General features: G+C 38.8%; 1 long non-coding RNA gene across 9 annotated transcripts in view; it reads right to left on the minus strand.

Moving 5' to 3' along the window:
- The window catches only part of LOC146767044 (uncharacterized), a 258,666-nt gene that overhangs the window by 137,056 nt on the left and 94,391 nt on the right, over positions 1 to 27,219 (minus strand). The window lies entirely within an intron of this gene.

Here is a 27,219-nt window from a genome sequence, read left to right on the forward strand (position 1 = left end):
GTCACAGTCAAATTTGGCTTCTACTTGTTACAAATCTATGAAGAATTTTTCATTAGAGGCCTACACACATGCTGGATCTCTACATAAAGTCCATACTAACTGTTTCTGACATGGAATCACTGCACGTCATAGAAAGTCAAGGAGCTGACTCTGCTTCCAATTATAAACATCCAAGCCCCACTGTCTCTAGAGCATCACTTCACCCTAAGGTTTATTTATGAGAGCACATGTTGATTGTGCAAGATCTTTAATTTTGTATGGTAAACTGAGCAGATGATAAAAATACAAAGCATGACAAACTCATTGATTGTATGCCTCCACACTCCAGCAAAACAAAGACCAACAGGAGTATTGAACAGGGATGGGTGGGGGAGAAATTTTACTAGCTGCAGGAGGTATGCCACCTCAAACAGAGCAAGTGCAATAACCAGCTGATTTCAGAATGCAGTTACTTATAGAGAGCCCTTTCAGATGCTGACACTATATTTCCAAAGTGAAGAAGAAATATTTTTGCAAGGGTATTTGGATTAATGTTCAAATTACACAATGCTTGAAGTTTGTATCCACAGACTAATTTAGTATAGAATTATTGTAATTTGTCATAAAATAACAGAACACTATATTTTTTTTTACTATTTACCTTTCCAGAAGTATTGGAGGAATGAAATTAAATAATTCCAGTTTTTGATGTTTATAATTCAGTTGAAAGCATTGAAGAAGTGTGTTTCCCTTTCAAAACAAGTGATGCACACCATTCCTGAGGAATGCAAGTATGCTGTCACACAGCTGTGCTAACATAGCGATACATCTGAAATGAAAATTAGAGTCCAGAACAACCAGAAGCAGAATATCACTGGGGGGAATTCTTTCATCCACAACAGTTCTGGCACTTAAAAGAAATTATTTTGATACCAATGGCTTTGGCAATGCCATCTCAACGACAAAAGTCAAATTATCTAATATTTGACTGGGTGATCGATAATCCTAACCAGAAAAGGTCTGAATTACTACCTCTACTTTGTTTTTGCTTTTATCTTTTCTTCTAAAATTGAAACCCAGGAGCTCTTCAGAGAAGAGGATTTCATTCTGACAGATAAAAGGAATGTGATGTTTCCCTGTCAGGGTTGGCGGATTAAAGACAGGATAACATTAGGAAGCAACTCCGCACACAGAGCAACCCACCAAGACAGAAATCTGCATCCTTACATTGTTGTTAAGGAAAATTATAGTGACACATCATTGTAAAAAAATCAAATATTGATGCAAAATGCATCTCTTTTCTTCAAAATAAAAGTCATCTAAAATCAGAGAAGGGAGATGCTTTATTCTGATATCTCAAGGCCCATGTACCACACTCACATACCAGTACACGTAAGGCATAGCTCAAGTGCATTTAGCCCAGATCTGATGTGTACAAAATTTCACCATACAAATACATATGTTTTGGAAAAAAAAAAAATTTGAAAAAAAGAAGAGTTGGTTGTAGCATACCTAGCAGGTGAAGCAGTCCCTTGCAAGTCAGCATGAGACAAAATACACCATCTTCCATCACAAGAATGTGGCATTTTTGTGTAATGACTTATAACACATTTCAAAGGTTAACATATTTTATATTCCAGATTAGAACCTGCTAAAACTTGCTATGCAAAATGGGGCCCTGATCTCAGGATTGACAATGTGTTCCTTAATACACAGTTGCTCTGACTTCGCTGACATAGCAGGCAGCCAGAAAGCAAGGACAAGGGTGGGCTTACATTTGTGATCTTACTCTGTTCTTTTACTGGGGGGCACTTAATCTTGCAGAGAAGAAAATATCGTAATTATTGATGAGTGAAGGGACAGGGTAGCAACTGTGCTTTCTGAAAAGCCCAGATTCTTTTAATATACTACACTTGGGGCTTCTTCCCTCTTCTTTTTCCTGCAGTACTTTCTGAACAATCACTTCAAAGGCTGTTGTTTAGTTTATATCATAAACATCATTTTCTCCTGCCCTCAGGACGCCATCAATCCAAGGAAAGATACACCAGTGTGCTATTGTCAAGGACACAGATGTTTGGAATCTGCACATTGATTCCACTGAATAGTTTTAATGTGAGATAAACTAACCTACCCTAGATTGAACGATATGTAAATGAGAAAACAAAGAGCAATCCTTTCTGTTCAGGTACAAGTAGCACCTGATATTCAAAGTAATAATCTTAAATCTCAAGAAGCATTTGCCTTCAGTGGATCCATCTGGAATGGGAGCACTCATAAAAAGTATTGATTCAATGCCAGAACTGCAGAAATCTAATGGAGATGCTGTCTATGAAAAGCTAAACAGGGGTTTAAGAGGATTGCAGAACTGGGAACTGCTGTTCGGTCTAAGAAATTTGTTCTGGCAGTGACAATAAGACACTTAAAAAGAAAAAGAGCAGAGTTGGGCTTAAGTACAAGCTAAAGTTTATGGCATCACATAGGACTGAACAGACATACAGCATGCATCTTCTTACACCAGCTGCCTTTTCTATAGAACGGCAGCTTTAAACCACTCCCTCCTTCTGCACAACCAGGATATTTGTCCTCCTTATGGCATTATTAACCTCACTAAGCAGTTGTTTTGCCTGTCTTTGGAAACCCTGGAATACAAATGAAATCCAGAGGGAGAGACAAGGAAGCATGACCTAGGAGAGAGGTGGAAGAGCCAGAAGGGCATTGTAGAATGAAACCAAAAAGCAGGAAAGAGGGGAGCAGGAGAATCCAAACTAGACATATGCTGTACCCACCTACAGCAATTGCATGGGAACATAATTAAACGTAAAAAAAAGGAATTATTAAGAGGGACACTGGTAGGAGAGCTAAATCCAGACAATATGAAATGTATCTTCAGCACCTGGAAGAATTTAATAGGTGAAGTCAATGTTACAAGGACACACAAGCATGACCAGTATCCCTTTTCCTCTGAGGGTACTAGGGAGCATGGAAGATGGATTTCCCTGGTAAAGCAAATGCTGTAAATGTGTTAAGTATCAAAAGGACAAAAAGTTGCACAGGGAGAGAGTGCATGTAAGTACACACCAAGAAGAAACATCAGATTACATTGGTAGGGCATGGGACATGCTAATAGAAGGGACTCTGGAAGGAAAACACAAATAACCTTGATAGCTAATACTTAATTTAACTCAATGACTAAATGAGAGGAAGTGAAATGATAGAGAGGGGAAAAACAATAGGACAAAAAGGAATGGCTCAAGACCCTTAGACAGACAGACTATTAGCTTAGCAGGAAGCTAAATACCATCCATGCTGGAGACACAGCCTCACATCTGCTACTCCTACTTCCAATTATTGTACAAAGCATCTCTTTACATTAGTGCTCCCACAAAAACACCAGCTGACTTGTCATAGATGTGGTCCATTCATCTGTTCCACATGAAGTTATATAGTGAAAAAAAATGTTTGGCCAAGTGGCATCACAAAAAACAGTAGACCACAAACAACAGGGGAGCTGAATAGAAAGCAGAAATATTTATATTGAAAACACAATCTGTGGATAAATAATTCACTCTATAAAACATACAATTGTTGTGACTAGACACAGGCACAAACGTGAGACATACACTAAGAAGGGCTAGATCTTCTACTGTGAAAGTAATATATTTTATACTCTGAGGTTATTACTTTAGTATTTTTACTTTTATATTTAAGAAACTTAAATCACAGCCAGCTAGAGGGACTGCAGCATCCTAGCAGGACACAACTGGCCAGCTGTGGTCAGTGAACAAATGCACAGTGCTATAGCCACTCTGACAGAGCTGCGGGCTGAATTTTAAGTTTACCTCTAGTCATGGGAGGTTTAAGTGCAAATTTTCTTTTTAGGAAAGACAAAAAGACTGATGAGTGGCAGGGACTGCAATACAGCCCTATCATCCCAGTACCAGGATGGAAACCTTGATACTCTACAAAATTTTAGACTGCGTACACTTTCCAAATATCACTACATTTGGCTTGATCCCATTCTTGGTTTTTGAGTGTTCATTATGGTTGTTCTCTGTGTTAAATAATCCTGACATAGGTTTCCAGCACCTTGCAGGCACTTTTTGTATGGATAAGCTGCAAATTTGGGAGCCAGGCTCATCTGGCCACCCAAACCTACATCTCACACCAAGTCTGCATCCTGCCTTCCTGCTTATCTAAAAAGGCACTCCAAAAATAGTGCTTGAAACTCTCCAGTTGAGCAAAGTCACAATCTAGGCAGATCTTTAGAAAGAGTAATAGCAAAAGACACATAATAATTTAAATTTCTTTTTAAGAAAGGTGTGACATGGCAAGAATGGTCTGAAACTCTATCCAGCTAGGCACACAATAATAAAAACAGGCTTGTCTGGACTATCAACTAACTTAAAGTCCATCGCTAATCACAGTCTCCCATGCTTTCCTGAAGATGTATTGCCTTGTGCTCCAAGTCACTCATTCAGAGCCACATCTGTTAATATGTTGGTGTACTTCAAATACCAGTTTGAGTCCCCAGCAATTTCTTTCCCAGTCTGCATAGTATCTTTGTAGCAAAATACTTTCTAGAGCTGAGACATTTTGGGATGGAATGAGAATTGGCATGCTATTTATTAATAATGAGTAAAAGGTAATACAAAGTAACAAATAAAAACAAAAACATCTGAAACCACAAAATAAGACAAAAAATCAAAACCAAGTGTATATATGACTTCAGAAAGAATATAATTCAGAAGGAGGTTACAGCAAATTAAAAAAAAAAACTAGTATGCAGATAAGGATACTTCAGCTTCGTCACATTTTATGTCAGAGCCATTGGACACCTATGGACAATGTTCCACGTCACATTTTATAATACTTGAGTGCAGAAAAGTCAAAGGTCAAACATCAAATCTATGGCACGGTTGCTTCTTCATCGCTCATTTTACCCTCAAATCTTTCAAACCAAACTCTGAAAGCTTAATGTATCACATTCAAAATTTAGAGTAAATTCAACAGAATTTCAGAAACATTTAAATCACAAATCAACAAGAATTTTAAAAGTAACAAAGAGAGAACAGTTAGAAAGCTTTTGGAATGTTTGCATCCTCACCCTGAAATACAATCAATTCCTGTATGAACTGTATGTCAAAATAGATAATTATTAAGCAAATTATTTTATAGCAACATAAATGATTTTTCCCCATGCATGATTTTGGTACACAAGCTGTATAGTAGCTGCATATGCATATATACCAATTGTATATAAGAAAAGCAGTTTTGGTAATAGAGTTGGTAACAGAGCTGCAGAATGTGAAAACTGCTTATCACAAGTGTCAAAATTTACTGGGAGGTGACAATTTAGGCTGGGATGTCTATTTACTTTCCAGTTTTCTCTGGGAATCAGTTATCTGTAAATCAGTAGAGCACTTTTGGCTTCCATAGGTCTTACTGATTTACAGCTAACACCTTTACACAACAAGAAAAAAAATTCAAAACCCAGAGCAAGGCATAGGAGACCATTATTTAGGTTTCTATATCAGCACTTGGAGACAGGACACACCAGTTTTACAGCTACTTCTACAAATTGAATTACACCATATTGTACACTCACCCCTACACACTATATAAAGTGGGGTCTTATAGAGGAAAAATGGCACTTTATAATTGTAAACAGATTGTAATGCCAAAATAACAACACACAAAGGAAACTATTAAGATAAAGGAGCTCCTTTTCCTCACACAGCTCATCTACTTGGTGGTACATGTAGGACAGACTCCAGAAGCCAGGACAGCATCCTGGTCCTGTGAGAGAAGTTTCACACTGACTGCAGGGATCAATGCAGTCTGCAGGCACTGCTGCTGCTCCTGCTGCTGTGTGGTGCCAGTGGCACCTGGCTGCAGAAGCCCCAAGCACTGATGCTGCTTTCACTACAACCCTGTACTGTGTGGAGGTTCACAGCTGAGAGAAGGATGACAGTTTTCAAACATCTTTTTTATTTCAGAAATGGAAAATAACTCATTACCTGACAAAGTGTTTTTCTTCCCAAATTTTTTCAGCTATTTGCCACAAAAATTCACACATTAGTGCAAACATTAAAAAGTGCCAACAGATAAAAGAAAAAACTTCTCTACCAATGCAATCTTGCGCCAAGTCCAATATCATACACATCAGCTGCAATGTACTTATTTTAGAGAAGTATTTAAAACCTGGAAAATATCAATAAAAAGGAGATATTTCACACTGAAGCCCTTGTAAATCCTAATGAAATACTTGTTAGATTTCTCTGTTCTACCATAAGCCCAAAAATTCTCTTAAAACTTTCCACTTCTCACAATTAAATTTATTTGCAAAAATGTTACAATGCAAATTACACTGTGTAAGCAGCACTAATTCTTGGTGACATTAAGCAAATTGTATCAAGAAACCAGAGATGAAATCTTGGAAGATTTATGTTTTAAAAATGATTCAAGACCTGTCACAAATAACATAGTAGTAGTCAAGAGGATTTTGGGTTTCATTTATGACAGGTAGAAATGTATTCTTTTTATTTGGAGGCATTTAAAGGAGAAAATAAGATTCTTTTTTCCTCAAAGCATCTTTCCCACTGTACTGCTTCACAGTAATCTACTGGACTCTGGGGAATGTTTAATCTGTTTTTATGCAAGATGGGCAGAAGTGACTGCAGGTAGCCAATTGGACAAATCCTATGGTACTGTAAAATATACAGCCCCATTGATTCCATTAGAATTAGATGTACAGAACAACTTATCTTACACAGTTGCTCAGTTGAGAGTCCAGAGAACATTCTATGCTGGAAGTAGTCCCCACTAAACACCAACTTCACTAAAAAGCATCAAGATCCCTATAATGTTCCTGAGGGGTAATGGAAACAAGCAACCAGCACTTAACATGCTTCTCATATTTTTGCAGCTAAATGTCAAGTGTTCCCTTTAAATCAGTAAACTTGTTAATCAACCTGAACTGAAATAAATACTGAAATTATTTACATGAAAGCTGCTCCAGGCGCAAATTTGTGAATAAATGGGGACTGTTTAAAAAAGGAAAAAAGAGTTTCTCTTTTCTTTACTCCTGACCACCTGCTTATCAAGATGTGATCAAGGTGCATTGTAGCTGGCTGTCTCCAAGCAAATTACAGCAGGTACTTCAGGGTCTTTCTTATAGCTGACATGTAACTCCATCAATCACATTTGTTTTCATCATAAATTACTGAAATCCCAAGATGCTTTATGGTCCACCATATTTCACACATCCCTGCTCCCCCTTCTAAAATGTCTTCAGTTATACAATATACATGAGGAAGAAAAAAGTTTAATCTATATTGGTTTAAATGCATGGCTTGTCAAAATAAGTTTTCCCTACAGCTGACATTGAACTTTGTAATTATTCCTGAATGTTGTGCTTTAGAGGCTGCCCCTTGACAATATGGAAATTGTTTTCTCTACATCTTGACTACATGCATGGCTCTCTTTGAATAGACAGGAATATCATGTCCTTTTAAAAGACACATCTCTTCTTTCCTTCACCTTCCTTCCCTTGCATTTTTTACTCAGATATTTGAGCCCTCAGTTTTGAGGGGACTGTCATTTGACTTTGAGGAGCAAAGTCTCAAGGATAAGGACAAAAGCACAAGGTGAAACACTCATGCACATCCTGAATCTGATAATGGCCTGCAACTGCACTCTAGTTCAAAGCCCAGATCTGTGTTTTAAGTGAAGCAGGAGTCCAGGGAAAAGATAAACCATCTCATCTCTAAAGCTCTTGGGCATCACCTTCCTCCCACCCTCAGCACAAACACCTGAAGGAGCTACTTATACAATAGCCCTGTAGCTAAAGCATTCACCAGGGAAGTCAGAGCCCAGGGCTCAAACCCACACCTTACTCAGAGGAGACTGTTCTGCCTACCAGGCTGTTGAAGCATCCTAAAGTGGGATCATACCTCCTTCTGAAAGTGTAGTAGTGTGCAATCAAACACACAGGAGGTGGCAAGAGAACAAAGCATTTGAACAAAATGAAGTTATAGACTACTCTCCATGGCACACACCTGAGTGGGACAAGAGAGGGCAAAACACGAGTGTAAGTTAAAACAGTTGACTAAATCAACAAAGATTTGACTCCTGCAAGTAAAAGATCTAAATCCTGATGCAGACTTTATTACAGAACACATACCAAGTCTGCTTAAACTCAGTGCAAACATAACTGTCCAGACTCACAAAGAAGTAAAATTCTCTAAATTATACAGCTTTAAAGTAAAAATCCAACATGTTTCTGTGATTGGAGGCATATTGTGAGCTCATAATTCAAGCTGAAAAACAAGCAGATGATACTGGGTTGCAAATTACTGAATATGTTGTGAAGGACAGTCTCAGAAACACCAAATATACCAAGAAATGTATTAGCTGTTGTATAATCCCCATTAGAAGCTATCATCCCTGTGTTACAGAGCTGCACTGCAGCTTTTGCGATATCTACATTAGTCAAGCAGGCAAAAGGTCACCAATAAGAATGATCCTAGTACAATATTCTGATTTAATACTGCAAAATTAACATGCTTAAAGGCTAAGCAAGATAAGCTGAGATTACAGTAAATGGCATTGCCTCTTGCACATCTATAGAAAGAATGAAAAGGAGTCACATCAAAAAAAAAAAAAAAAGGAAGATGTGATTTATAGAAGCCAATGTTGCCTGGATGGCAAGAAGATCAGAAATACACATGAACTGAACTATTTTCTGCAGTGGCACAGTCTTCTTTCAATTTAAAGCTCCCTTTTGTGTCAAGCTAGGAAGAAAGGGTCCACAAGGTATCAATACATCAGCATTTTGTTCTCTTCATGACCTTTCAGAGGTGAGCCCATCTACCCAACTAGGCAATTTCCCCTCTCCCCTTGCATTTCCCAAGAGGCAGCTGTTGGGATAATCACCTCCTTCAAGATCCCAGAGACTCAGAAAACACAAATAATGCACTGGGCCAGCAGTTCAGCACTCTCCTTCAATTACCAATATACGTAAGTCAGGAGAAGCAGGTAATAAAATATCCACTTTAAGGTAGACTTTAAGAGGCAGAAAAAACAAACCCACACATACACCCTCCTCTCCTCACCACATAAAAGTAAAAATTTGTTCCCCCCCCCACTGCTTCAAAACATCATCTAGCAAGGAAAACTTTTTAAAAGGAACAAAACATATATTCCTCCTTAGACTCTCCTGTATCAGAAGGGAAATTTATCATTCTGTGAGCCTCAGCAATATTTCCTGCTTCAGCCTATATGCTTTCAAATTCCCGTCCAAACATAAAAGCAAAGCATCGATGAAAAGAAAATTGATGTACCAACAAGCAAGAGCTCTTGCAGTGACTACAACCAAACAGCAATTGGCATGAAGAGAGACAACATTTAATACCATTTTAAGATATAATTAAAAAAGAGAGCTCCTCAGGAAGAACTCTTTACTATAAAATATGGCAGATGCACACTACAAATACTCCACCAGTTTTTTTCCCATGCACTGCAAGCCTAAAAATCTTCAGATGAAAATGTATGGAGGGCTTGCAGAAGCCCTTTACAATAACACTTAGGGGCCTTTCAGCACATAATAGACTTTGGCACCCTGTTTTCTCTGTCATCAAGGGTGGCACCAGGAAGATTTAGAGCTGGAGTTTGCCTCCTCCCTATCTCACAGAGCAAGTACTATAAAAGGTTGAGGTGCTTCCACCATAGTCTGATTTAGGGGAATTTGATAGGAGGACAAATAAAACCAGGTTTTTTTGTTAAATGTCTTGTCTTCTGTTGTAAGCTTGAGTAACACCACAGTTTTAACGTAACTGTGGAGGGGAAACCCAGAATAGTCTAGCAGCAAACCACAATAACTGCAGAGATATGAGCTATTTCACTAAAGGAAATGGGAAGTTCATTGCCTGGAATTTACCAGTGCAAGGCAGGGAGGTGTTCAGTTGTCTGAAGGTTGGTACAGCTCTTCATTTACACAAGAGCCAGCTGCAGCTGGAACTGGATCCCATTTTCTCTCCAAAGCCTAGGATCTAAGTATAACCTCAATGCATTCAAGTACCTGACTGCACAACTTGTGAAAACACTCGCATCACAGGCAGCTGGGGAGAGCTTGGGTACGTAATATCATACTGGAGAGGAGACTCAGTAAGATGTGCCCACGCCTCTGATGGCTGTGGCTTAGTGCTGAGCTGACAGCCTCCCCAGGCACACTGAAACACTTTTCTTTTTTCAGGACAAATATATTAATTTCAAGGTGTAGAAGCTAAGGACTGCTTTTACCGTGTAGAAAAGTCCTTTCAGCTTTGGGAAAAAAAAAAAAAAAATTCTTTCACCTGGCTCTACCAGTCATCACGGGAAGCACTCAAACGTTTTTGAATTGTTTCTGTGTTTGACTGCAGAAAATCTGGAGTTTTGGCTTTAGTCTTTCAAAACCATTGGCTGCAAATGGCCTGAGACAAACTTTCTCCAATTCACCTCTGACCCTTCAAGTACAAATAACATGGTCTATGCTAGAAATTCAAGGAAAGACTTGCCACCAGAAACCGTGGGGCAAAGCAAAGCACAAAGCAGGACATTCATACCACAGAACTGCTGAAGAGCAACCGCCACGTGGAATTACAGCACCTCAGAGAAAACTTCCTCTGAATGAGTAAATTAAAGTGCTACATATTAAAACCCTAGATGCCTTTTGGCTATGGATTGTTCTATAAGACATCACAGCATTTTTAAGATAAAATTGTTTTGTTTGATATGCAATTACATCCTTGCTGCCAAATTTCATTGAAAACCTACAGAAAAAAATCTTTTAAAAATTCTTCTTCATTCAGGTTAGGTGACTCTGTTCTCAAGGACCTGACAGCTTTACTGGCCTTTTAATCTAGAAATGTGTCACAAAATCTTTTTTCTGGAAGCTCAGAAAGAACTCTATACACAGTCTGCAGGAGCAGAGATGGCAAACTCCTACTTGTTTTACTCCCAGCTTACTTGACACTGTTTAAGAGCCATACTAATGCAGCCATTCTTGCCCAACAGTGCAACCTACCAAAATCTTGACACTTAGAAACCTCAGCACTTCCCTCCTCACAAAGCACATACAGAAGTACCTACTTTATTCTTGCAGCTTATTAGCTGGCATTTTGGGTCACCAGATGAAAGCGGGTTCATGGAATACTCAGAGTAAATATAGTGCTCTTTGGAAAACCAGCAACTCTTGACTCAATATTTTATTTTTAGAGAATGTCAAATTCTAGGCAGTAAATAAGAAGATGGCCACTATTGTACCAGCTTGGTGCACACATTAGTTGGAAGCATATGAGAAAAATATCTATGAGAAACAAGTAGGTATAGAAAAATCACTTCTGTAATCTCAGCTGAATAAAATCCCCAGCTATTTCGAAATAGAAGGCATAAAAATTATTTAGCCACAAGAGGGAGACAAATACACAAATGGACAGTATTTCACACACAGCTATCAGTGACAATGTTCTGGAAAACATGGATGTGGTCAAGAGGCACAAATTTAACTCTCATCTTATCAATTCATCTCCTGTCCCTAAACTTAAAGGATCTCTGGATCTAGAGGAATTCAAATCCAGGTCAGGATAGCTACATTGATGCTTGAAGTAACAACATGGTATTTCTTTGCAGACAACAATTCTAGAATATCAAGCTTGGAGAGAAAATTGAATTTTCATTTTAAGCATATTTTCTAGGAGAAAGAAAGACCTTGTTGCAGTGATGGAACACTTCAGCCATAAAAATCAAACTTTTCTGAAACATCAGGGTTAAACAGAGTTCACAGCATTCTCAAGATACATTTTTATGACATCTATAAGCCTATCATATGTTATAAATTAATGGCAGATACAGCACATTCTAATTATATCACCCATGTCTATATCATTTAAGTAATAGCTCTAAAGGGTGGATTAAAATGATGAAAACCTGAGGAATGGCTGCAGATAATTGTGTGAGGTGCTACAACACAGATTTACAACCTACTGTCCACCATCACCCTCTGCTGGGCGTTGGTGAGGAGCATCATCTGACAAGATTGCCACAAGGCTCCAGGAGCAGAACAGGACCAGTGGTGCTTTATTTGACTGGAGCACATCATCTGAGGCACAGTTTAGAGCACATAGGCTATAAGATTTCATTACAGCTCATCATAAACCAACCAACTGACATCACAGAACAATGTGTCACAAATAAAATTATTCAGACACCTGGTTTTACAAGGATCTGCTTCCCCCTCACCTGCTATGGTGGACTTTGAAAGCTCTGAAAGCCCTACACAGACAGGATTAGGCCCAAACCACATTTTATATGTTATTTTAAAGAGAAGAACTGCTTGGAAAAGAGCCATTTCACAAACCAATGAAAATAGCAGACAACTTAATCCTTATTTCACGTAATTCATATAAGTTGGTATTTGCAATATCAGGCTACCCAGGCACCACAGTTTGAAGTTACACACCTGGCATTTGGTCTGTAATACCACTACAGCAATATTGCAAAACCCATAAGAAGCCAAATAATGCAAAAGGGGAGGAATTAAAACCTTAACCATGTTTCACAGGGGGACCAATAATTAGCTCTAACATTAAAGAACATCAGTCCATGGATTAATTCACTTCACATTAAGAACAGGTACTCATGCCACAGATTGTAGGAAGCTAAGGAAGAGCAGGCTGGCTACACATCCCATGTTGGTGGGCTGGGATTGACACCAGCCAAAGGCAGCTGGAGGGCAGGAGGTAGCTCCACCTGCCCAGCACCTCAACTGACTGAAGCTGTCCCTAAAGCAAGCTGGAGTCCCCCAGGCAATGCCATGTCTTGAGCTAGTTGCAGTGGCCTCCTATGAGACCATTTAGCAGGCTAGAGTAGCTAGAAGGCAGCATGACTCACGGCTCATTCTTCTTGTGTCTCTGTGTGGGCTTTAACCACTGGGGAAATCACCTTTACACCAGGCATGGTGTAGCACTAGCTCTGCAACCCCATTTCCCTGGAGGCAGGTCTTATCTCCATCATTTGTTCATTCTATTTTGCTCTTGCATTCTGAAACAGGACCAATAATGCCAGAAGCAGCTGTATTTAGCTCATTTTAGAAAGAGCCATACCATTATACAATTCTGTTCTGAGGAAATCCACACAGGCTGCAAATTTTCCCTGACTCCAGTGCATGCTGGAGACAGCACACAAAGATGTGTTTGATTGCCAACCTCTCCAGAACTGTGAGCTGCTCTGGATTTAAGGTGCACTGCACTGTGGAAACTTCTGTATTTTTTTGCTCTCTTACATGCACAAGAGAGGTAAAATAACTGAAGTTCTTTTTTGTTTCTCATATAAAAACAGTAAGTTTTAAAATTATATTTATTTTATTAAAAGATTAATTAACTATATGGCATAGAAACAATCAGCAAAGCAAGAAAAGAGGAATAACATGAGAAGGAAGCACACACTTTCTAGACAGATCTAGATTTCAGATTTTTCTTTTAAGTTCAGGAAATCAGTGCTGCTTCATGGACTTCCTTTTAATCCACTATGAATGAAAGACATACAGGTCAAACACATTATGAACTTGCTTTCAAATTAAGACTCCATTTGCTGATTCTGATTAAATGAGCATAAATAAATCTTAAATTGAAATCAATGTGATTATCTCAATTTGCATTATGGGTTTAAAAAATTATCTATAAAAATCGAAGCAAACACTTGTAATCACATGTTTTAATTGACCCAGTGTGAGAAAATCAACATACTCCTTAAAGCTCTTGCAGGCAGCCAGATAGAATACAAACAAATCAAACTCCAAAGAAAGATGTACAAGCACAGTTCTAAAGCAATATTTACTTTTCCTTTTCTAAGTCTGTTGAATATTAAAGAAAAGTGATTATCACTGCCATATGAATCAGGGTCTAAGAAACACTGTTTATGTAGTAACAGACTGAAAACAAAATAACTCTCACCCCAAATTGTGCCGTGAACCTCACTGGTGCTAGAGGGGTGCCTCATGTGCACAAGGGTGGCAAAACAGAGGCACAGAATTTTCTTGACAAGAGAAAAGTTATCTCCAGTCTACAAATTTTCTTTCTGGGCTGAAGAGAAGTCAGTAACTTCTGTAGTGTAAACTGTGGAGTAATTCCCTGCATCAAAGTCTTGTAAGTGAACTCAATTTGCCTGTGTTTGAATTCCCAGTGAACAGCATAGCCCATCTCTGCCTAGGAGAAACTAAGCCAACAGCAGCAGCAGCACCAACCTCAATTTTATTCAAAACCACAAGTCATGCCTTTAGGATATAAATTTATCCCCTCCCTTTCCCATCAACACGCACGTTTTGCCACTCGCCTTGGGAAGCATGTTATTAAAAAAAATTCATTTCCCCCTTGGATACATTTTTATATTGTATACTAAATTATGCATTTAAAATCAAATAAAAAGAATTTACTGCCTTAAGATTACTGTACACATCAGAAAGCTCTCTGTTTCCAAATTTTGGAAGAATTTTCCACCTTCCCACCCAAGCCAAGCAAACATCCAGTGTTGTTACAGCTGAAGCAGTGAGGGGAAAAAGACAAAAATATTTTTCACATTAGAAATCTGCGCTTCAAGTAGTAGGGAGATGAAGTGCATATCTCAGAAAAGCCACTGCTCAATGCCTCCAAGAGGGAAAGGGAACTTTTAATTTTGAGGGCATATCTGAAAAGTTCACACTCTAGGTCAGTCACAAATAATAATCTTCTGATCCTCTCCTAAACAATGTGAAACTTAGACACTGATTAATCAGCAGCCTAATGCTGAAGTTGATATTGCAACATTTCACTTTTTTCAGTCACAATTCTCCGTGTTGGAAGGAAACAAAGAGGTGAAACAACACACTGGGACAGTTCAGACATGGCAAACATTATTCTGTGGTTTTCTTCTGAGGAAGGCAGAGGCTGGTGAGAAGAGGTGACTTTTTTTCCTGGTATTAACACAGATTGAAACCTACAAACAGCAAGAAACATTCACAACATCTGAAAGTGTAAAATATAAAAACCCCAGCTCTTATTTAGAGGCTTAAATAAAAGTGCCCTGATTTCCTGAGATGATTTCATAACATCTCCTGCACCTGGAGTTGCAACTGCTCAAATCTTCCAAAAAATCAGGAGATTTACATGTTCAAGTATAATTTTATGACATTAACTGCAGGTAGTCATATTTGAACAAGTTTAACTTGGATTCCTATAAGGAGCAACTGCAGTCTGTCTCAGACCTTGACTAACACAATGTTTGTTCTTTCATTTACACAGAAGAAATAGGCATAATTTAACTATATATTAGATTTTTTTTTTCCTCCAATAAGTTACATTTAAATAGGTAAGAAACCTCAGCCGGACAGAAATGGTGACCCACTGTGCAAATTGCTGACATTGTCCTGTGGAAATCCACCGATTTCCAGACCTGCTTTCCTGCTATTCATGATGCCCCTGAGTTCAGTGAGCTACAACTGAAGATGTTACGTGTGAAAATAGAAAGGAAACGGGAGACACAGGCTCAGGAACATTCTTGGCTAGAGAAATCAAAGATAAGTCAAAACAGAGCAGACAATACACCGAAGAAAGGACAGAGGTTTCAGACACAGATTTTATATGTAGATAATGGTGCCTGCCAGAATAGCTGAGGAGGGAAAACCAAAATTATTTAAAGAGCCAGCAAAACACAGAACCAAAGATGGTCTAGGAGCAGTGAGATGAACAGGTCAAGAGGTAGATAAACAAATATGTCAGGTAAGAGAAGAGAGTTTGGCACTAGTTACATATGGTGCCACAAAAAAAAAAAAAAAAAAAAAAGATTTCCAGCCAATAATGCCTAGGACAAAGCATGTCAAACACCTCAGCCTAATCAATTTTGGTTGAGGTATTTTTAATATAAATACTTTTAAAAAGCCAGGTAGTATCATAGACAAAGGAATAACTGATGCAGTAGCATCATATTTCCCCCCTCCCATATGTAGAGATAGTGCTTCTCCTCCCTTCTGGAAACTGCAAGCAGAGAGCTTCAGGTGGCTGCGAAGATTGCATTTGAAACAGCAGGAACCCAGTGCCAGTACAGCATATTTACTGGAAAGGTTTGGTCGTACCCAAAGCCTTCACATAACTCCAATACTTCCTCACTCTTATGGTTCAACCAGATAAACCATATGTTGGATACTGTCACTGAAATGGGTTTAACATTCCTACAGTCTTCCCCAGCTTTCAACTCCAGGCCTCTGGGTTGCACGTAAAGGATACCATCATAATTTAACTCAGCTCACAGACACTGAAACAGGTCAAACATTTGTCAACTCCTTTTAAATGTCTTTTAAAATATTTCCAGAACCACTAAATAAGCCCCCAGAGAAGCATAAACAAATAGTCAGTCTGCTACAGAGAAGCGGAAGGATTGCTCTCTCCCAAAAGGGGATAGTCAGGACATCTGTTGAACACTCCAGGTTCTCTTCCTTTCTTAAGGTAATTGTTGACACAGTCCCATGGTCCCACTTACGCTTTCAAATGGAAAACTAGAATTTGGATACCATTATAATTCATTGTTGGACCTTTCTACCCCTGAATTAAATGAGTAATTAACACTGCTCCAGGGACTGTGGTTGGACTCCTTGGCACTGCACATTTGGTTGAATTGGAAGTCCACATAGTAAGGAAAAAACCTCCCTCACCAGGCTCAGTGTAGCATAACTACCACATACAAGGAAGGGAGTGGTTTTATACCATCAGTAGTTGTGAGCAGGAAGTCAGCAATTCAACAGGCTGCAAAGGACCCTTGAAGAAAGAAATATATTTTGCCATGGCCATACTGCAGTTTTGCTAGAGCCATACTACTGCTCTAGATTCTGTGCTCTGAATACAATGAGGGTATGGCAGACAGGGGGGGACATACCATGACAGGTGGCAGAAATCCCAGAGCAAACAAAGCTACTCAGGAAGAGCATGTCTTTTCCTGTGCCCCCCTTATGCTGAAAACAGCAAATTAGCATTTCTGCCAACAAACTCATTCCTTCTGTGAAGACAGCAGGTGCTGCTCTGCACTGAAGGAAAAAAACAAACAAACAAACAAACAAAAAACAACCTCTGTGTGTTTCCCCCCCACCCCACCCCACCCCCAGTCAGTGGATTTAATGATAGTAACAGTTGCCATATCAATGAATGAGGAGATACAAGTTTTGTGCTATGGCAGAAAAAGTTTGAACAACCTCCTCTCTTTGTCTGGTGAAAGTGTAGTTCTCTACCTTCCCCAGCACTCGACCTCACTATCAGATCACAGGAGAAAAAAAACAAACAACCAAAAAAAAACAGAGAGCACAGAAATAATGGTGGAGTCATATTCAGATCATTCAGATCTCTGATGAGTTGATTTCAGAAAAAAAATTCCTTTTTCAAGCAGGCCGTGATACAGGTGCCTCAGAAGTCAAATATGAATGACCCTGCTGCTCATGTTATCCAGGTTAAAATAAAATGGCTCTACAAACCCAAAGAGCTTTGCTTAGAAATGAGAACCTAGCTGATGCAACTTTTGGATTTCTGATAAACTCACAAACCTTATTTAATTGAGCTGATATTCTCACACAGTTCTTCCCCCTAAGTCCTGTGATCAGCTTCAGCATGGCCAGGATTTGACACTAGCTGAGAGACACAGACCCCTAGTTAGTGGAGTTTTATGTAAAACCTGATGCTCAGCATGTAAGCAAAACATCAAACTGCTCAAATATTTGTGAGTGTTGGTGACAACATGTCAGTTTGTCTTCTAGAAATTCTGTCAAGTGAAAATTGCTGCTGCACTGTAGATGGGTAAAAATCTAGTCTCATGCCAGCAGGCAATCACCAAAATTGAGAACTTTTAAAGGAAACAAAGAACCAAATAATTTTCCTGGTACATTCACGGTTAATAAAATAATTTAAATTGTGCTGTAAGTTCAGTTCTTATAAAAAGCCTTGTGCATTCACATGAGAAATCAGGATCTAACCTCTGGTGGTTAGCTGCATCCCACAGTAGATCCTGGAACAAGCAAATGTGCTCCATCTAACCAACAAAGATAGCAGGGTGAGAACTGTGTTGAAAAGTTCCTGCTGCCTGGTGAGCTGTCAAATCCAGTTCCAACCAGCAAATGCATCTTTCATGACTACATGAAAGCAGTACTATACATAGTGGAAAATTATTTCTTTAGACTGTCCAGTTTTGAACTTGTGACAAAAATCACTTTGGTGCCAATTCAAGAGGAGTTGATTGTCAGTAGGAAATTATCAACCTTTCACACTAAATGTTTCATGTACACAACAAAAATTGATACTTCTGTATTTGTTTGTCATGGTCCTCTCAACTGCTCGCTAATGCCACATAATCAAGTGTTATTTGCATGTTCCACATGAGTCATTAATGCAGCAATACAGAACATAATGTTGTTCCTAAAGCCACATTATGCTCTTGGAGATAGTGTGCCCATATAACATTTATACAAGGAAAAATGACAAAAGAACAGGCATGGGCACACGCTTGTTTGACTTTCACAAGCTGCTCCTTCATGCTTCTTTGCATTTACCTATTTTCATTTGCGTTTTTTTGTGTTTTGTTGTTTTGGGGTGTTTTTCCAAACAGTTTGTCTACACTTACATTTGTTTTGATTTTTTAAAGAACAGTTTTGCAGTGTTAAATGGACTGGCTTAAACTAAGTCAAACTGGTGTTAGGCAATCTCTACAAGATTGTTGCCATGTGGATCACAGACGGCAGGTTTTTGTCTCAAAAGATGTTGATGCATGTTGGCACAACCAAGCTAACACTTCACAATGTATCCCCAAGCAGCAGCTGGTCCTAGCTGTTAAGACAAACCTGCACATATTTTCTATGTATCTCATTTCCCAGACTCCTTGCTAATGCTACAAATAAGATGACCTCCATCAGCCAGAAAGGCCAACCAACTGGTCAAAAAGATAATTTACAGTTAATGTAAATCTACTCAGCTGGATTACCAGCATATTTATACACTTACAAGCATTCGTGAGTGGCATATGATGCTAATGGACATTAAAAGGAAGGCTGCATGATGAATGATGGTAATTAATGATTAAAGCATTACACAACACGTTTCTCTGGGATAGCCGTGTTAGTGTAACTAAATTAAGATCCATCAACATGAAGTTTAAGAGGTCTTGGGGTTGCAAATCACTATAAAGAAAAAGGTATTTTTACCCTTGTACTTTTAGTCTTTTAACCACTCACAGGAATATTAACACAAGACTGAGGACAACTCCAGTTTGACAAACATATAAATATGTGCAGGGGGAGCATGCATGTGGCCCTGTTTTGGAAATCTTCATCATTTCCTAGCTTACAAATCTGCCTTCCCCTCTTAAAATGCTCTCTTTAAAACCTTACATTAAAGCCTTGTTCGCATCAGTAACTTTTTTAATAAGTATAAGAAAACACATATTTCCTTTCCTACTATAAATTTACAAACAATCTTCCCTGAAAGGAAGGCAGCGACAGAAAATGTGGTATCCTGGTCAATGTTAAACCAGAGGTGTGACTTAGGAATACATCAGGGAACAACAGCAGTGAGTGTGACACTAATGGCTAGACAGCAGATACCTGAGGCTATTCCCCCTCTCCCCTGAGCAGGTCTGGGGGTCCCTGGCTGCTGCCTTGTGATCTTGCAGTGCCCAATGCCACATGAAGCTGTGCTCATGCCCGGCTCCAGCTGCGCTCAGCCTGGCATTGGCTGCCCCTGGGTCGCAGGCTGCTGCCCACCCAGCCCGTCACCAGCGGGGAGCAGATGCCCATATCTCAGTCAACTCCTTTGTGCTACCTTAACCCAAACTCAGGGCTGGAATTTAGTCAATTGTCTAATGGAAAAGATAAACCTCAGGTACATATGACAGCCTGCCAAAACTGCTGTAGCAGCAGGAACCTTTAAAAAGGGAATCGGGGTGGACACACGGACATGGAAACACCTTAAACTGCAGCAAAATGATGAGTTACAAACTGGTCAGCCAGAATCCTTGCTTAATACAATCTCCAGGTAGTGACTACCAGCCCGTGCAACAAAAATGAGATGTTGGGGTTTTTTTTGTTGCTGTGGGATTTTTTGTCTTGGAGGTTCTTTATTATTATTTCTTAGGCGTGTTCAGTCTCGTCACAGCTGCAAGCCTTAACAGACCTATCTGCCATGATTTTTAAATCCTATATATCCAACCTGTTTCTGGGAGGATTAGGTTGCACAGTGCTGAAGAAGCAAGCACATGCAAGATGCAGGTCAGCATTAGAGCTTCCTAACACAGTAAAGATGTAAGCTGGTCTTACAGGAATCAGTTCATAGCACAAGAAATCAATTTTCCCTGTCTCATGTGCTAACCAGACAGACTTGCTACTTTAACTTAGTATCTACTGGAATGATGCTGACTCTGCTAATCTAAGTAAAGCTTGCTCTTATAACGAGAGATGCAGGTACTGGAAGAGTTGCCTTGGCTCTGAAATCAAAGTTAGTCCTTGTATCAAATTACCTTTAAAAATAACAGAAGTTAACTTAAAACTCATACAAATTCAGAGAACACCATTGTATGCAGCTGCAAAGAATAAGACACACATACATTTCCCCAGCTATACGGTCAATCAAGTTCATTCCATCAATCATCTATAGCCTGAACATATTTTTCCATGCTCAGTACAAACACAGCACAATGTTTTCAGAGCATGAGAAGCAGCCAGTTAGAAAAGAATGAGAAACTTGAAGTGATCACTTGATCCTCATAAATGCCACTAAAGCTGATTTCAGAAGTGGGCCTTTGTCTTCCTAATCCCAGTAATTCCTTTAATTGAAACTGCAGAAGTTGTCTTTTTCAGCCAGGAAATGCTAGTTCTTCACTCTTAAAGTGACTAAAAGGGGCTTTTTTCTCAGCCTAGAAAGTATGTAGGATTTGCACAAAACACACTAGCTGCAGAAGCAAGAAAAAGCAATGATTGAACAAAAACTTCTATGAAATTGTCAGACACTTCATTTTCATTTATTGAAAAGCAGATGAAATACTGTGAAGTCTATAAGAATGGGGAAGGAAGGAAGGAAGGAAAAAAAAGGCAGGGATTTCTCCTTCCACATTATTTTTCAGGGACTTAAACTAGAAAACCAGTGGTGCCGAGTTGTTATGAAGTGAAGAGGAATTATGCCTAACAGTGGTGTTCCAGTTAAAAGAAGAGTAGAGGATAATTAGGAGTTCCAGGTTCTGAGTTTTGTTTTATGCTCAGTTAGTGACTTTGAATAAAAATCTTGGGACTTGGTTCAAGAGAATATGGAGCCACTGAATGACATCCTTAATGTGGGACTTCCACATGGAATCTTGAATCATTCTATGGCTGGGTTAAGCAAAGCAAGAACCATCATAAATCTGATGGCTTGCAAAGAGCATGTAGATGTTAAAAAAAAAAAAAAAAAAAGGAAAAATTCAACATTGCCAGATAAAATCTAATCAAGTCCAACAGCAGGAACACTTATTTCTGATTTCCAAAGAAACATAACCCATGGTGTTATATGCTTTCCCAACAAAGAATGTCACTTTGTCCAGGAGCTGGAGAACAACAAAGGATGCATGGTCTGTATGTCAGGACACCAGTCAAAAGACAAATGTGAGACTGAAGTTCTTTAAAAGATACTTGTAGAGGTGTCTTTAAGAGATGGTTCTCTGAAAAGTAAAGGGTTCTCTAAAGAGTCTTTCCAATTATTTCTGCATCTCAAAAATAGCTGGGAAGAGACCTGAAGGATGAAAGCTGGCAGACTTCCACTTCTAAGAATCCAGGCCACAATCCACCTGTTTTAGGATATTTGCTCATGATCTAATTGCAGCCTGGTGCTTGTAGAGCCCAGCTGATGATACCCAACAGACTGTATTTGTTTCACATGAAGAACTTAATTAAGCCTTCAAAGACAGAGAAGTCAATGGATGTCCATGGTAATGAGTGTACCAATGCCACTTTAAAAAAGGCTTTTGAAAGAGAAGTCAGAAAAAAAAAGAAAATATACTTGCTTCCATCCACAAGAACAGAAGGAGAGACAGATTGCAGATGCTTAAGAAATTATGATAATACAAATACCAATATATTTCAGCAAAAATACCCACTTATCAGCTGTATAACTGGAAATGAAGATTTACAGGTTTCAGTAGCACTACTCTAGATTTCAGCTTGTATAACTGAAATTGGAATATGTCCTGCTGTCATTAAATTGCACAAAGCAATACTGGAAGACTTTTTTGCAAGCAGAAATACAGCACCAATAAAATGTTTTTTTCATGTGCATCACTGTAAAGTGAAGTATTTTTCAGAAGGAAAATTTTAGAAAGCTCAGTAATGTGAGTCCAACTTTAAGAAAAGTCAAGGCATCAAAGCGAGGATGAAAAAAGGAAACTAATTAGTACTTTATCTCCAACTACTATATTGGCAGAGATCACAGGAATGTAATTTATAAAGCCCTTATGAAAACATCTTCCACTGTTTAGTGCTCAGGCTCTTTCACGGTGGCCTCTTCTTGATCAGTTTTCCATCAGCTATAGTAGACATGGTTGGTCATGGCAGTTGGGCGAATACAAAAAACTGCACCTTTCCAGCCTTGGGGGCACCAACATTTAAACAGTACAGTTCAAATCATTAACAGTGCTTTTCCATTCCTATGTACTGTGATAAGTATTTAAGTATGCTACAAAGTTGTTACTAAAAGCAATGATTATTTTAGTTGGTACACAAACACATTAAATTAACACCATCCTCGCTTTGTAGCTCCTGTATGAGACCACATGCAAACACTGGCAGCCACGACACACCAGGTACAATCAGTCACCCCCATACACTTAAATATATTTTTTAAAGTCACCAGTACCTAAAGAAGGAAGGCAAAATGCCTGAAACTTGAAAATAGACAGAACTGTGCATATGAATCTAGTGGTATTGAGACTTTTCAGAAATGGCTTTATGTGACAGGAGACAGTACATGGGCAACTTCAAGCAGAGGCATTTTTGTCTCCATCTAGAGATGTGAAGTTATCCACATGAGAATTTCCTGAGCATGACTAAGTACTCTGCTGACTACCACTGAAGAAATTTTTGAGCTTTCCCCCCCACTATTATAAGACCTTTGTCTTATTTCACAGGAGCCTAAAACTTCCCATTTCTTTCATGTTTGGATCACTTCAACAAAATGTGCACTAACCAGAAACTTACTCACTTGTACTTGATCACAGCTTCCTCTTGTATGAGGAAACTCTTAGAGTATTGCTCATTAATCTCAATTCTAAAGAGGAAAGAGTCCATCTCCTATCACCAGTGCCCTGCAGCATCCAGGACTAGGATCAACATAAGCATTAGCAAAGGGCAAAATTAAACCAGGATGACCAGAAGTTACTTGAATCAATTTACAGACTTCTACAGCTTTTACTCCTATCAAAAAAAAATTAAGTACTTTTCCTAATTCAGCAGGATTTCCAATCCTAATGAAACTAGGGAAACAATGAGGAAGTCACAAGAGAGTACTTGTTTCTCGTTTTTCTTTGACCCATACCACACACTTAATTTTTGTGATTTTCTTTGGCAAGATAATCAGCCGAATGCTTGAGACTTGAAAATAACTTCAGGACACTCCTTGAAGAGAAAGGAGCTGTGCAAAAGAAACTTGTGCTACCCACTGACAGTTACTGGTAACCACAACTTAACCATCATTTTTATTTCGCCCTTCAGATAAAAATGGTTTAACCTAGTCTAAAGTATACCAGAAAAATCTAAACAACACAAATTGTTTGGTTACTCTTTTTTCAAAAACAGGGGTGAAAAGTGGAAGAGTAATAACTATACACACTTCAAAAGGTATTACATGTTGATGTCTAGCCTATTAGCTACCTCTGATTTTTAATTTTTATTTTAGATACATTAATATTATTCCTTTCCTGAAGAACAGGGAGGACTGTGAAGTGACAAGACTTGATTTGAACATCTTGAATGAGTGAACTTAACTACATCACTAAGGTCACAATATAGGTCACTAGCAACATCATTTTACTAGGCTGGTAATAAGTTCTCAGATTTGACATATGACTTCTCTGTCACAAGATGTTAATTATTCCCACTGAGGTAATACGCAGGCCAACACAGAGAAGTGCATGTTCTCTTCTGATTTATTAGAAATTGTATTAATTTACAAGAACAAACACAGAACTCATTAATTTCAAATAATGCAATTTAACTACACTGAATTACACCTGTTCCTTAGCTCTACCACAGAACAAAAAGACATCAGGTATAATAAAAACCTGAAAAGGATTAAAATATTGAGTCAGGCTGGGGACTATTGCCTTTTTTATTTAATGCATTCATTGTCTATTACAAGCAATTTTCTGAAGGCCATTGCTCTTGCATAATATGCTGTATGAACATGCAGAGGGTGGGGTCCCAACAGCCCCATTCTTTTAATTCACTGAAGTGGAAACAGTCAAGAACAAATGGAAAGCAGAGATCAATTGCTCCCACTGGTGATGTCACCAATTATGAATTCTGTAAAATTAAAATGAATTTACCATCTTGGCTGTGTTATTATGGTTACATTGTGTAACATTATGAAAAGCACATTCATCTCATATATAAAATTAGCTGAAATAAATGTATAATTTTTCTCCTTTTGAAATACTGTACACAGTAATGATACTTGATCTGTTCTAGCAAGATGTCTCAGGCTCACTTTTTAACTAGTAACAAAACAGCTGTCAGCCGTGTCAGGAAGCAAATTCAAGAAAAAAGGTAAAATTCATTTAACCATACATCAGTAACATCTGGAGCAATCTCAGAGAGCCACCAAGGAATCTGACAGCCCCATTCTTCCACACTACTCCACTTCCAAAGGTGAATTGCCTTGCTTTCACAGGTGTAAATTCCAATATACAGTGATAAAAGAAAAGACATAAATTTGGTCTTCAACTTCGAAAGCAAACTACATAACTCAGTGTTATAAGTACCAAATAAGCAGCACCATCCTACAGAGAGTAAGCATACAAATAGGAAAAGCAAACATTGTGTTATTCTTTTCCAACAATATTCATCACCCAGTGTTATACAGTAACAACCAGATCATGAGTGACTGCAGCTGAGGGCTAGACACATGGCAATCTCCATTGTGAAATAAGGCCTTACAGACCTGGGGTAAGGAGTAGTCTTTTTAACCACTTATTCACCACAGCTTCTAGACAGTTCCAAAGTCATTTTGTCTTTTGGATGTGTGAAAAGAAAAAGGCTTTTTATGGACAACTGACACTTCAAATTTGCCAAGTTTGTGTTTGGAAATGAACAAGCGATAAAGCAAATACTTAACTGGTCTTAATAAAATTTGGGATGGGAATTAGAAAACATAGGACTACTTTGCAAAGCAACATGAAAAAAAAGGTTTACTTGAATCACTAGCTCCTAGCAAGAAAATGAATGCTTTGGCACATGGCAGGCACAAGGGCCTCCCACATTATGTTGATACTAGGCACAGACTAAACTTAAGGAACACAATTACAAAAGGAAGAGAAACCGTAAGAGACAAGAAGAAGAAATAAAAGCTCTACAAAAGTTTAGATTCAATCAGAAATAAAAACTAATGGCATGGGAGAAGGAAGGCAATTTCAGCAAATCAGAAAACAGCTTTTACAGAACAGAAGGAGGTTAGAGAGAGCACAACATTGGAGAGGAAACCTGCATGAGCAGGACAACACTGCACAATGACATTTTGCACAGCCTGAAGAGCAAAGAAAAGCCCATCAGATTTGGTTAGAAATCAGCCTTTGTACAGTGTACTAAGACAGTACTGATCCACAGCACTTAAAAGGAAATAACTGTACTATCTGATGATGTATGAGAGTTTAGAAAATAATTTCAGATATACTAAATTAATTGATGGGTATTTAGCAGCATTTAAAACCTGTTTCCCATAGTAGCATTTCATTCTAACAGGCAAAGGACAGATAGTGTCCCTCAAATACAGTTACAGGTAATATTTTAGAAAAAAACAAAACAAAAAAGCCACAAAAAAGACCATTTCAGGCATTTTCAATAATTTTTCAGCAGTTCTAGTTAACTGAGGATGTCATAGTTGACTGGAATTTCGCAAATGTACTGTCCATCTATAAGGATCAGAAGGAGGATCCAGGCAACTACAGTTCTGTCAGCCTGAGCTTAGTGCGAGGGGAAGGTCACGGAGCAGATGATCTGGAGTGCCATTACAGAGCACATGCAGTACACCAGGTTAGCAAGCCCAGCCAGCTTGGGTTTATGAAAGGCAGGTGCTGCCTGACTAACCTGATCTCCTCCTATGACAGGGTGACCCACTTGGAGGATGAGAGAAAGGCTGAGGACATAAGTAAAGCCTTTGACACTGTCTCTCACAGCTTTTTCCTGGAGAAGCTGGCAGCCCATGGCTTAGACAGATGCACTGTTTGCATGTTTTTTGGGTGAAAAATTGTTTGGATGGCTAAGCCCAGAGAGAGATAGTGAATGGTGTCACATCCTGACTTGGCACTGGTGAGGCCAGATCTTGAATCAATACAGGCCATAGAGGTGCTGGAGTGTGTCCAAAGAGCAACAAAGCTGGGGAAGGGTCTGGAGCACAATACTTATGAGAAGCAGCTGAGGGAACTGGAGCTGTTCAGCCTGGAGAGGAGGAGGTCCTTATTGCTCTCTAAAACTGCCTGAAAGGAGGTTGTAGTGAGATGGGGGTTGGGCTACTCTTCCAGGTACCAAGTGACAGGTCCAGAGGGCAGTTTAGATTGGATATTAGGAAAAATTTCTTCACTAAGAGGGTGCATAAGCATTCGAACAGGATGCCCACAGAAGTGATTGGATAACCACTCCGGAAGTATTTGAAAATGTGTAACTGTGGCACTCAGGAACACTGTTTAGTGATGGACTGCACAGTGTTAGGGTAATGGTTGAAATTGATCTAAAGATGTTTTGCAACCTTAATGATTCTATGATCACACCTATCTAAATGGTCTGTATGTCCATTTGGCCTCTTGCTCCACAATTCAAAGACAAAAGACTCCCATGAAAAGGCTATTTTGCAAGACTAAGGTTCTCCTTTCAAATTTTATTCTTATTTATATTGCTGTAAAAACTAGGAATCAGACTATCATGCTTAACACATTATGGGACAGCCTTCCAGCCAAGAGATAAAAACCTTA

The sequence above is a fragment of the Lonchura striata genome, chromosome 6 (genome assembly GCF_050655825.1).
Source record: "Lonchura striata isolate lonStrDom1 chromosome 6, ASM5065582v1, whole genome shotgun sequence".
Taxonomy (NCBI): domain Eukaryota; kingdom Metazoa; phylum Chordata; class Aves; order Passeriformes; family Estrildidae; genus Lonchura; species Lonchura striata.